The following is a 12,465-nucleotide window of genomic DNA, read 5'->3' on the forward strand; positions in this document are numbered from 1 at the left end:
CCAGAGCAAGTTGCCATTATGCAAGATGAGTTCATCCTGTCCCAAAGTATTCATGTCCTTGAGTATCTGACTCCTCTTTAGAGAAGGCTGGCTGCACGTGCTGCATGCAATTAATAGTCTTGTAAACCTCCTAACCAGACCAACATATTGAACTCTTTCTCTGTGCTCATGAATGTAGCAAATTAACATTGTAGAGATTCGCCCTCTTGGTTTTCAAAAACATGGGCTATATGTTGCAAGTAACTGACGGAAATCATTTCTTAAAACCAATATGGATGCATTGGGTCACTCCAAAGTCTAGATGTTTGGTTCTTCACCTAGAACTTCTCCTTTAATTTCCTTGCATGAGAGTAAATGAAAATATGACACATTTTCCACATTTTACAGAATCATGAAGTTACACACACAAAAATAAGACCCTTAAATGATTCAGAAGAAATCTCCTACAATGAGCTTTACCATGAACTATCCTAGTAATAGTGAACCCTCAATTTTGTCATCTATGAATAAAGCTCCATTCTAGTTATAAAGTTATATGGTAGTGCCTTTTTCTCAGGTTAATAATTTTGGATTTGCCAGGTGCAGTGATGCACGGCTGTAATACCAGCACTCAGGGAGACAGAGGCAGGTGGATCTTTGTGAGTTCAAAACCAGCCTGATCCACAAAGTGAGTCCAAGACAACAAAGGCTACACAGAGAAACCCTGTCTCAAAAAAAAAAAAAAAAAGAGAGGAGTTAATACAACCTGGAGAGGACAGGAGTTCCACAAGGACCAAATATATCTGGGCACAGGGGGCTTTTATGAGACTGTTTCTCCAAACAAGGACCATGTATGGATGCAACCTAGAGCCCCTGCTCAGATGTAGCCCTTGGTAGCTCAGTATCCAAGTGGGTACCCTAATAACGGGAACAGGGACTGTTTCTGACATGAATTCGATGGTGGGCTCTTTGACCCCCCCGCCAAGGGAAGAGCAGCCTTGCTAGGCCACAGAAGAGGACTTTGCAGCTAGTCCTGAAGACACCTGATAAACCAGTATCAGATGGAAGGGGAGGAGATTCTCCCTTATCAGTGGACTTGGAAAGGGGCAGGAAGGAGATGAGGGAGGAAGAGAGGGTGGGATTGGGGGGGAAAGAAGGAGTAGGATACAGCAGGAATACAAAGTTAAACTGTAACTAATGTTTTTTTGCTCAAAAGTTCATCATGTTTTTATTTTATTTGTTGCCAAAGACACTTCATGCTTAAGTCATAGAACATGGGAAATATGGGCTACTACTGACCAGGAAGCTTCTTCCCAACCATCTAGCTTTCATAGTGTTGAAAGATGCTATGCAGGCTACTAGAGTATGACAGTGACCATCAGTCTTACCCAGCTGTGAACCCTGCATGCTACAATAATAAGTAATGACCTGCCAATATGAAAGAACATGTGATTATTTATTTCTAATATTCCTAACTGAACGAACTATTTCAAAACTAGCATCGTACCTTCTCTTCAGATCAACGCTTCTTTTTTTTATTAATTACACTTTATTCACTTTGTATCCCCCCATAAGCCCCTCCCTCCTCTCCTCCCAATCCCAGCCTCCCACCCCCTTCTTCACGCATGCCCCTCCCCAAGTCCACTGATAGGGGAGGTCCTCCCCTATTTTTTTTAACTAATGTTAAAAAAAATTAAAATTAAAAAAAAAACAAACAAAAAAATTTGATTCACAATAAAATACTTACATTTGCATAAATAACTAATCAAGCAGAATTAAAAGTATTAACTTACAATTTAAAACATTTCAGAAAATAGACAAACTAAAATTAGAAAACAAAACAGAAATACGTATTGTAAATATAATTCTACAAAATATTAATTATTCTGACCATTTCCACAACACACCAAAACCTGAAACTAACTGAGAAATGTCTACCCATATTAGTGACGAGTGCTGTGTACTTATAAGAGAGTACTGTATACCCATAGGAGAGTGCTGAATTCTTAAAGAAAGAACACGCTGGATTAGGTGTATCCTTTCAAGACTGACCAGACCATTATTCTTCTAAAGATCTAATGTCTAAAGGAACATACTAACCTGTGTTTGTGAGATAATATTATTTTATGATATTCTTGGATGTGTGGTCTTCTACTAGGGCAAGATCAATTTACCAGGGCCTACAGTCTCAGATAAAAACGTCTTTCCCTCTCACCAGAAGCTAATAATTGCCAATAGCTCAGTGGCTAAGATAAAGAATTGTGTACCCTTCTTTTTCCGCCTGGTGGAATTTTGTCTGGCTTTTGCTTACACAGGTTTTGCGCATGCTGTCACAGCTGCTGTAAATTCTGATGTGCAGCTGTCCTGCATTATCTAGAGCCTCCTCCTCTTCCCTTTTTCCACCTCTCTTTCATTTGGGCTTTAAAATATTTACGGTCCTTTGCTGATTATACTTACTGATAGTCAAAATTATAGATTAACACACTTTATAGTCTCCTTAAAAGGCTACTCTTAAAAAAGGAATCTCAACTACACAAATCAAATGTCTGGAAGGATGAAAACATTTGCTTATTTGTTGATTTAAAGCTTTTTATTTCACCAGACAGAGCATTACCAAAGGGATAGGGATGATGAAGGTAGGCATCTGTGTAATATCTAGAAAGGATTTCTCAATGAACAAACAGTAACTACTATATACAGATTTGTAGAAGAGGAATAGACTACCAAATAGTTTTAACAAAATAAAAATTCCATATATATAAAATAAATCATAGAACTTCAGATTGAATGAGACATGAATGTTAAACGTGCTGTTTGTTATGGTTTGAGTATTAAGTGTTCCCCCAAAGGGGTCAAGTGTTGAAAAGGCTTTCCCCAGATGCTGAATCTATTTATTGAGAAGTAATTAATTTGGGGGGCTCTGAATTTGTTAATGGGTTCATAATTTGATGGCATTACCAAGAGAAGGTGGGAGGTTGTACAGAGTTGGAAGAAGTGAGTCATTGGGGTACTCCTACAAAGAGTGACCTGTCACTGGCTCCTCCCTGTTTTCCAGTTACCATGCAATGAGCCACTTTCTCCTCTATGTGTTTCTGCTATGATGCTCTGCTAGAACATGTGCTCAGAAACACTGGAACCAGTCAAGCATATATGGGAAGTTCTAAAATATCAAGCCAAAATAAATCTGTCTTTGATTAAGCTATTTCTCTAAGGTATTTAATTCAGGGAAGAAAAATCTAACAGTACAGCAGATCCTTTAATAAATGTTACCTTTAACTGTGTAGTAGTTATATATATAGCAAAATTATATTTACGCATGTAGATACATGTGTGTATGTATATATATTCAGAAAAAAAATGAGTCTATTGTGTATACTTTCAAATGTCTTCCCCTAAAACCATTAGATTCCATGGTAACATAAAAGTTCTGAAGTCTTCTCTAGCTGAGCATCGTAAATATGGCAGTCAGAATGTCAGAGAAAATGGAGACGTTTTGAGAGTAAGCCGTGGAGGCATAGTCCTTCAGGGTAGGAGATTTACTGGACAAGGTATTAATACCATAGAGGATGGTAGGGGATTTAGAGGAGGACGCAGTCCAACAAGACAAAGCAGGATTTCCAATTGCATGGGTTTCAGAGGTGAGGGAAAGTCCCTTTCCACGTGGCTGAAAGCCTTCGGCAGCCCATGCTTGCTTGTAGGACTTCAGGATCACAGTAGGGTTGCCTATTAGCTCCCTGAAGCATTCCTTTCTAGGGGAGAGAGCTTTTTCAGGGTGTTGTGCACCTGTCCGGTGGTCTCTGAGCTGGTGAATGAAGCATGTCTTCTCTGTTAAGACTCCTTCCACTCCTTTCAACCCGCCAGACCCTACCCTGTTCCTGGCATTGGAGAACTTGGACCTCACACTTTGGCAGGTAGGTAAGGACAATAACCCGTTCAAGCAGTCTGCAGGGGAGGGGGCTTGCTGTAGTGATGGAGGCTCCAACGCAGGCTGCTTGTGGCTTTTGCCTTCCCAATCTTAAGTATGATCCTCTGGCAGCCCTGGTCACTTAACTGACTAACGAGCCCTAATTAGCAGGTTCAGGACATCAGTCAAAACAAGCCCCAATGAAAGGTCTTAAAGCCATGCATGACACAGAAAGTCATTTTGCCTCTGTTATTCCATTGGCCTCATAATTACTTTGATTGGGTCTGAATCCTATCCGCAGGACTTTCTCTGTGGGAATTTCATTGTTTCTTCCAATAAGTCAATGTGTACACTGGCCTGAGTAACAGTGATGAAAATGCAAACAGGAGCTGGCATGAGTTGCTTTAGAATTCAGGTTCTGGGGCACACATTGCCAATATGAGTCACAGCTGGAGCGTGAGGCGGTGAGTTCAGTTTATGTTGTCTTACAGGAAGACTGTTTTGTTACTGCTTGTATTTTTAAATGCTCCAGTTACCCATTCTATTAAACTCCCTGTTTCCTGCTCACCCAAAGCACCGTTACCCTCAGAACAGAAACAAGGCTAAGAGTAAAGGATATTTGGGGTACTCTCACTGCAGGCCAATTTACAGATGTCATCAGGAGATAAACTCCAACCGTCTCCGTTTGCTGTTAAGAGATAGGACTGTCAGAGGAGACTGGAGTTTGTGATGCCTGTAATCACAAACACTGCTGAGCAGTAACAGGGATTGAAGTCTAAGCTGTACTTTAGTTGTAGAGCCAACGATCTCGGAAGATGGATTAATATTCCGCAGATTTGGCCTTTCTTCTTTCTCCCCTGGTAGCACACTTTGGAAGGACTTTGGAACACGGGCAACCAATCATTAAAAGTTTATTTTTGTCCTGAGTCAGGTAGTCAGCCATTTTTTTTTTTTTTTGAGATCCGTGCTGCCTTGCTTCCCTATACTCTTTCCCTCAGAATGGTTTCTCTTATAGTGGGGTTCACATATACTACCAAAGCTGCTGAGCCTCACATCACTACCAAGACATCATGTAGGTTAAAGGTTAACTCAGAAGAAGCGTCACATTATCAGCTGTGTAACTATACTGAGATGTTTACAGTGCATATGTGATTAACACACCATGAAATACGAATGTACAATGTATGTCTCCCTATTCCTGGGAATATTCTTTTTGATATACATGTAATATAGTTTAACGTCAGTGAACTGCATTTAATTAAGTCTTATTTTAATTTACTTGCATATAAAACAGATAACCTACATTAATACTACAAGGGTTGGTCTTACATCAATGCCATCTGTAACACATAATAACACTTAAGGAGCCACTTACATTAACTACGGTCTGTAAAATAAAACTGCCTTACAAATCATACCGAGCCTCCATTTGTACAGTCTACAAAGCATGTATATGTCACTTATCCCAGTTTAATCTATACATCACTTTTCCTTTAGCTTTCCATTTCAGGTTAAGACTAAAACTGGAGTAGGTAATTTATTTTAATAATAACACTGATGACTTAAGTTTGAGCGGCCTTCTATAGTTATTTCTTACTGTAATGTAATTTAATTGTTTATAGAACAAAACCAATGGTACTATAGAAGTAGGTAACTTAGCACAGTCTTAAGAACAAGTTATTTCTAGCAAGATATCGAATTACCACTGTCTTGTCCTTCCTCTTTGCCTGTTGTATCATCCATATTTATAGCTCTGTAAGACAACAAGAGAAGAAACCTAGAAACACACCAATCCCTATACCACCCCAAAATACCTTATGAGCACACAGATACTGGCAGAAACACCATTACAGATCAATGGCAAAGATGGGCTCCTACTAAGATTGAGGAAATTAACCATCGTATAAAAGAAAAGTCAGTGTCTATGAACATTATATAAAAAGCAAATTAATGACCTACATAGGAAAAAGAAACCAAAACAAAAACAAACTGTAAAACACTCAATAATAATTAGTATTCATGACTATAATTTCTGTACTAGAGGGCCATCTACAAGGCAGATACAATAAGACATACCTGAGAAAATAATTGCAGTATGTATAACATATTAACAGTTTGCTAACCAGAAAAGAAATCCTACAACTAGCAAGAATAAAGCAAACCAGGAGAAAAAAATTATTTACTATGTAAAAGATTGTTCATATTATTTGAACATTCGAGTTTGTAATCTAGCACATCAAAGTAAGAAGTGAGCGTATGCTCGGTTTCACTGGATATTTCAGAAACGGAACTAAAAGGGAAAGTGAAACTCCCATTAACATGTCATCTGGAACAAAACCTGGCACCAGGATATCCTGGGTATTGAAAGCAGTGGGCTGTAAAGGAAGAGTAAACACGTGAAATCTTCTCTGTATGGCAAAATTCACTAGTTTAAGTTACCAGCAATAAATAAAATTCCTGATTCAGCAATAAACTTTTTTCATAACTGTCAGTATCTCCTGGGAAAGAACCTTTATTAGTCCCACAAACTAATAAGTGTAAGTGCCAGTTTTGCAAACTCTGGCAAGATACATAATCTTTTTATGGGACCATTTATTAGTGATTTTGCCTCATAAGGCAATTAACTTTTATGTTTTTATCTGTTTTTTTTTTTTAAGTTCTAGTGAATGGATACCACAACTGCATTTATATAAGTGCATCTAATTTCTTTGCAAATAACAGATTAACAAAGCAAATGAGAAGGGAGAAAGGAAAATAGCAGAATTACTTAAGATAGAGATAGATAAATATGCTTTCTAGGTTTTTTTTTTTTTTTTTTTTTTGGAGGGGAAGGTATCTGTGTCACACAAAGTTTGTATTTTTAATCTAGGACCAAATTTGACATTTTTAAGGGAGGGCATTTACTGCGTGTTATGGAGCTCAGTCCTAATGGATGCATCTGCATTTCCACACAGAAAGCTCAAGGGCTATCATAGGTGGAGGGATGGAAAGAATATAAGAACCAGAGGGTCATAGAGTTTGTTGTTATTGTGTCTTCTACTAATATCAGAAACTACACCTATAAGTCTCACTGATATGACTGCCCAAGTGTGAAATGAACAAGGAAGGCTCCAACGGACATGTCAAAGCATGCAAATGAAAAACCCATAGAAGCCTCAAACTTATACAAAGAACCACAGGCAACAGAGGAAAGCAAGAGGTGGTCTGCCCCAGGGAAGAGCACATAAATGAGTTTGTCTAGTGACAAATAGTCACTATATATACAGATACATATATGCGTGCAATAAAAATTTAAATTTAAGTTAATTCATGGATTAAAATTTAAATTTAATTCGTGAATCTGAAGCGCTGGGAGGAGTATATGGGAAGGTTTGGAGGGAGGAATGGAAAAGGAAAAAAAAAGTAGTAATATTATAATCTCAAAACTAAGGAAAAGAAATGAGAGAGAACATTTAGAAAGTAATTAAATCATGGGGGTTCTGCCTTTAAGAATGGGGGTTAGTGAGGCTCTATTCTGCCATGTGAGATACAGTGTTTCCCTGTTATTGGTCTTTCTGCTATGTGAAAATACATCTAGAAGAAGAAGAAGAAGAAGGAGAAGAGGAGGAGGAGGAGGAGGAGGAGGAGGAGGAGGAGGAGGAGGAGGAAAACGTTGTCACAGAAGGAGCTTACATTTCCAAGTCTGTTGAGCAGATTTTGTTTTTCTGTTTATAAATGACTTAATCTGTTGCATGCGGCTGCAGCTTCACTGGTAGAACAGAAACAAATGTTGGAGTTCTAGTTTCATCTGTGCTGCTATGATAAACACCCTGACAAAAAAACAACTTAGGAGAGAAAGAGGGTTTTTGTTTGTGTGTTTGTTTGTTTTTTCAGCTCACAGCTCCAAGACAGAGTCCATCCTTACAGGGAAGTTACAGTAGCAGGAATTTTAAACAGCTGCTCACATTTACAGTCAAGGGAAGAAAAAAAAGCATGCAAGCTCACTGGTTGCTTGTTTGTGCTCAGCTCAAATTTTCTACTCATACAGGTCAGTACCCTTTGCCTAATGAATGGTGCCACCCACAGTGGGCTTATCTTCTCCCAACTTAAAACAATTCTCCTAAAAAACACTTGTATGTACATTTCTTTGAAAGAGAGAGAGAACACAAAGTTAGGTGTGCAGTGTGGTGTATGGAAAATATTAAAAATAAAAATGTAATTATAATAACAACCATCAAAGCCAATCCCCTTCACAGACGTACCCACAGGCCAATCAAATGCACAGTTTCTCATTGAGAATCTCTGACCATGTGATTCTTGGTTGTATCGAGTTAGCAATAAAAGCTTGCCCTCACGGTTGCACTGAAGAAGCTGGTGCTGCTATAATCAGTGCTTAAGAGACAATAAAGTCACTTTGCAACTGCCTGGTAGGTAAAGTGTTGTCTGCACAGTGATCTGGTAAGGGTGAGGAGAAGAGAGGAGCTAGAGTGAAAATTTCTTAGTGGATATGATCACTATGTTTTTAGAAAACCGAACAGTAAAAGGAATTGAACAGTAAAGGAAAATTAGGATGAAGGACAAAGTATCTTAAACAAAAATGAGGAACTAGATATTGGCACCTGGAGAAAAGTCCAGCTTCTCAGAAAGCAATAAAGAAACTGCCTGAGTTATGTTTGTGTCTGATGTCATAAACGGCAGACCTTTGGCATAAAGCAGTACAATATTTAATAGAAGAAAAACATGTTAGCAAAGCGTTGAGAGTGTGGCATGGCTTTTTTGGATGGATTATAGCAGAATCATGTAAATGAAGAAACGCTTTAACGATAGGTGGTATAATAAAAGAGAAGCATAATGTAAAGGGTTGGAAATGTATAAGCTTGTAAAAACTAAGACGTGTGGCTAGAGAAAAAAAAACAGAGGGTGTGGCACACAGACTGATTAAACTCTAATAAAGCCACATGCTCTCTGGACAAGAGAGTAGAAGAAAGTCCCACTTCAGAGACATCCATTGCTGCCTCTTGCATTAGACACTCACTGTGCCAAGCCCCTGAGAGCATGACATTGTCAACAGAGGGCCTGACATGATTATGGAAACTTGGGGCTATTGACCCAGTGTTGCTGCTGGTCTCAGCTGCTACATGCCGCTGCACTGCTCTCTGAATGTGCTACATGCGGCTCAAGTAGGACTGACTAGGTATCCTAGAATGCCACTGCACATAGCATAAACATAACTACGGATGATCTTTACATGGGGCCAATTCTGCTGTTTCCTCTACTGCACAGCTATGGAGGTATAGCCATCTTTATCTAGACTCCAAACGAAATATGGGCAGACTGGGGGCAATGCCCTGTGGAGACCTCTGTGAGGCTTTCACATTAGGATATTGTTACTTCGAGCTATAAAGTTGGTACCACCACATAGAAATCAAGTCCTAAGAGCTGGTATGCCCTCCGAACACCCAGAAGTCTAAAGCCAGCAACTTCATCTAAGGTGAACCACAAGTATAAGCTGTAATTGAAAAAAAATCATATAAACACTGCAGCCCGAGATGTTTCCATTAAAACCCACGGGGCATGCTTTCCTGGAGCCTTGGACACCCAGTCTTTTCCAAGGCTATGCAGAAGGCAGAATGGTTTAAAGATTACTCTCAAATCTTAAAATTCAGTGTTTGGACTTACTGAGAACCATGTTAACTCTCTGCCCTCCTCCTCCCCGCCCCCACTTTCTTTGGAAGTATAGAATTTGTTTGACCTCTTGGGTTCACATAAGGGAATTTGCTTCTTTGAGAACCACAGCTAAAGTTATTATCCCCACCTGCTTCAGGGGACACTTAAGTGAGAGATACACACAGATTTTAAAGTTGATGGTGGGGAATGAGAATTTTCTAATTATAAAGATGGAATGTATATTTTTATACATGAATTTTTAGGTGTATGTGGCAATGTGTTGCAGCTTACATATGTCCCGTATGAGTTTGTATGTTAAAGCCTGAAGTATGGGGAGGTGGAATATTTAGGAAAGGATTAAGTGATGAGGGTACCACTCTTATGAATGGGATTAATAGCTCTATAAAAGTATTCCGGGGAACTAATGAGCCCTTCTGTGGTGACCAGCATAGAATCATGTAGCAATAAGGTGGCAATAATGTCAGAGAATGGGGATTCTCAGGACACTGAATGAGCTGTGGCCTTCAGTACTTAAAACTGTAAGAAATAAATACCTGTTATTACATAGACTAATACCCTCTGTTATGAGAGCAGCGACTGAAGAGGATACGAAATCAGCTGAGATCCAACTTATTCTGTAAAGTTCGGGTAAGAAGAAATTTCTCTGCATTTTTCCTACATGACTCATTTTACTGGCAATGTGTAATTAAAGCTGAAATGTTATCAACCACTGATTCTCAAACAAGTGCGCACACACACCATAACCAGACAAAATTTTATCTCACAAATATGCCCCTGTTTATTCTCTAGCCCTGCCAGACAGAGAAAACATCAATACCTTAATGATATAAACTCAGAATCCACGGGTAAAATCACATTTTCGTTAGTAGAGAAACAGAATTAAGCATTGGTTTTCCAGAGCTTAGTTTCCAAGCTGGGTAAATTTTTAAACTACATTTGGCACAAGCAGGGGCATTTAAAGTCATATAAATATGGAAAGGAGGTTGAAGATTAACTTGAATATGTGAACAAGAAACAGAGCGGTGAGTGTTTCCCAGTACCCAGCTCACTTTTGCACAGTCCAGGATCCGTGAAGAGGTCATGGTCTGTCCCTGGTCAAGACGGTTCTTGGCACATCAGTTAACACAGTGAGGAAAATCCCCTGTAGGCATGCTTGAAGGCCCATCTCCCAGGTGATTCTAAATTCTGTGACACTGACAATTAACAGTAACAATCCCAGCTCTACCCCTTGTCAACATGAACCTCAAACAAATCACACTTAACCCATTAACCCACAACCTCTTCTCTCCAAAAATTCATAGGCAAATGTATTCGTTCCTATACAGAGTGTCCATCGTCATTAATAGTTTCAACACTTTGAAACTCTGAGGCCTCTTAACCTGGAGCTCTCACAAAACCAAAAGCCAGTTACAAATTTTCAGCCTACACAATGGCAGAGAGAACATTTCTGTTAGAAAATGAAAGACCTAGGTCCTAGTTAGGAACAGTCACACTAAACAAAACCAAAATTCACCAGAAAAAAAATGACCCATTCCCAAGTTTTAGCATCTGGCACCAGGGCTTATGGTATACTAAACTGGACCCCAAAGGGTAGGATGGCTCACACATCTCTCTCTCCTGCCTTCCATACATCTAGCCTGGACTGGCGTCATTCTATGCCTGTGACTCTCCTTTGTACACCTCCCATTTTCCTGGAACTTTCAATATGACGGGTTTTCCACTAGGAACTTAAGCTTCACAGTTTAAGCTTCATGGATGAGTCTATCAAGCCTTCCTTCCAGATACTCTGATTGTTCCATATTGGTTAGCCTGAGCTGTTTTCCCGTTACACTCTAGAGAGATCTTTTATCTTCCATGCCTTCCAAACTACTAGCACATGGATGACACTGCCAAGTTCTGCTACAAGTAGGACATGTAACCTGCCCTCCCCTTCCCCACACCTCTATCAGCGTCTGTGTGTTGGCACTGGAATTGTATTTTATTTACTTTTTTAGGCAGTAGCTTTAGAGAAATAGAGACACCCATTCCCCATGTTACATCCTCAGTTCAGGCTCTCTCGGTTTCTAAGTTTTCACTCTTACAAGTTGAAGATCTTGCCCTTGTGTCACCTTTATTATTGCCATAGTGTAGAGGAAGGGGTTTCCAGTTTTTGAAGGCAGTTTCCTCTGTGTAGCCTTGGCGGTCCTGGAGTGGCTTTTGGGCTGGCCTCGAACTCCTCATGGAGATACATACACCTGCTTCTACCTGCCGGGTGCTGGGATTACAGGTGTGAGCCACCGCACCAAGCTGATATTAATGTCTTTAATAACTGTAAATGCTTTACTTGTTCTCTCTTGTTCCCTGTTATACACCTTTCCTCACCAAACTTCACATTTGTTGTCTTTTTACTGAACCTGTTGCTTTCTCTCACTGAAGATCTGAGTGGCTGTGATCTGAATGGTTGTTCATAGTCTCAATGACATCCTACTTTCAAATTTCCTTTTCTATACAAATTAGGCCAATACATTTGAATTTGGATAAACTTAACCAGGACGAGGTCACAATAAAGCCAGGCTCTTTGCCAGAATAGAACAAGAATGCCTTAGCCTTGTTCTTATGTGTCCATGTTCCCCTATGAAACTAGGCCTCAACAGTCCAAATTTTTCACTGCTTTTTGATCTTTCAAAGTTCTACCAGGTAAGCTCTGCTAACAGCATTTTAGAGTTTTTTAGCTCAAAGTTCCAAAGACTTAGGAAGTTCATGATAAAGTTTATTAAAGGAACAGCCCCAAATCTTGGTATAAACATTGTATTAGTTGGTTTTTTTTCCCCCTGCTGTAGGGATTAAAAACACCCTGATGTCATGGGTAGTTTTCATTGCAAAGTTGACATGAACCTAGAGTGAGCTGGGAAGTCACCAGGGAACCTCAGCTGAGA

The sequence above is a fragment of the Meriones unguiculatus genome, chromosome 6 (assembly GCF_030254825.1).
Source record: "Meriones unguiculatus strain TT.TT164.6M chromosome 6, Bangor_MerUng_6.1, whole genome shotgun sequence".
Classification (NCBI taxonomy): Eukaryota; Metazoa; Chordata; class Mammalia; order Rodentia; family Muridae; genus Meriones; species Meriones unguiculatus.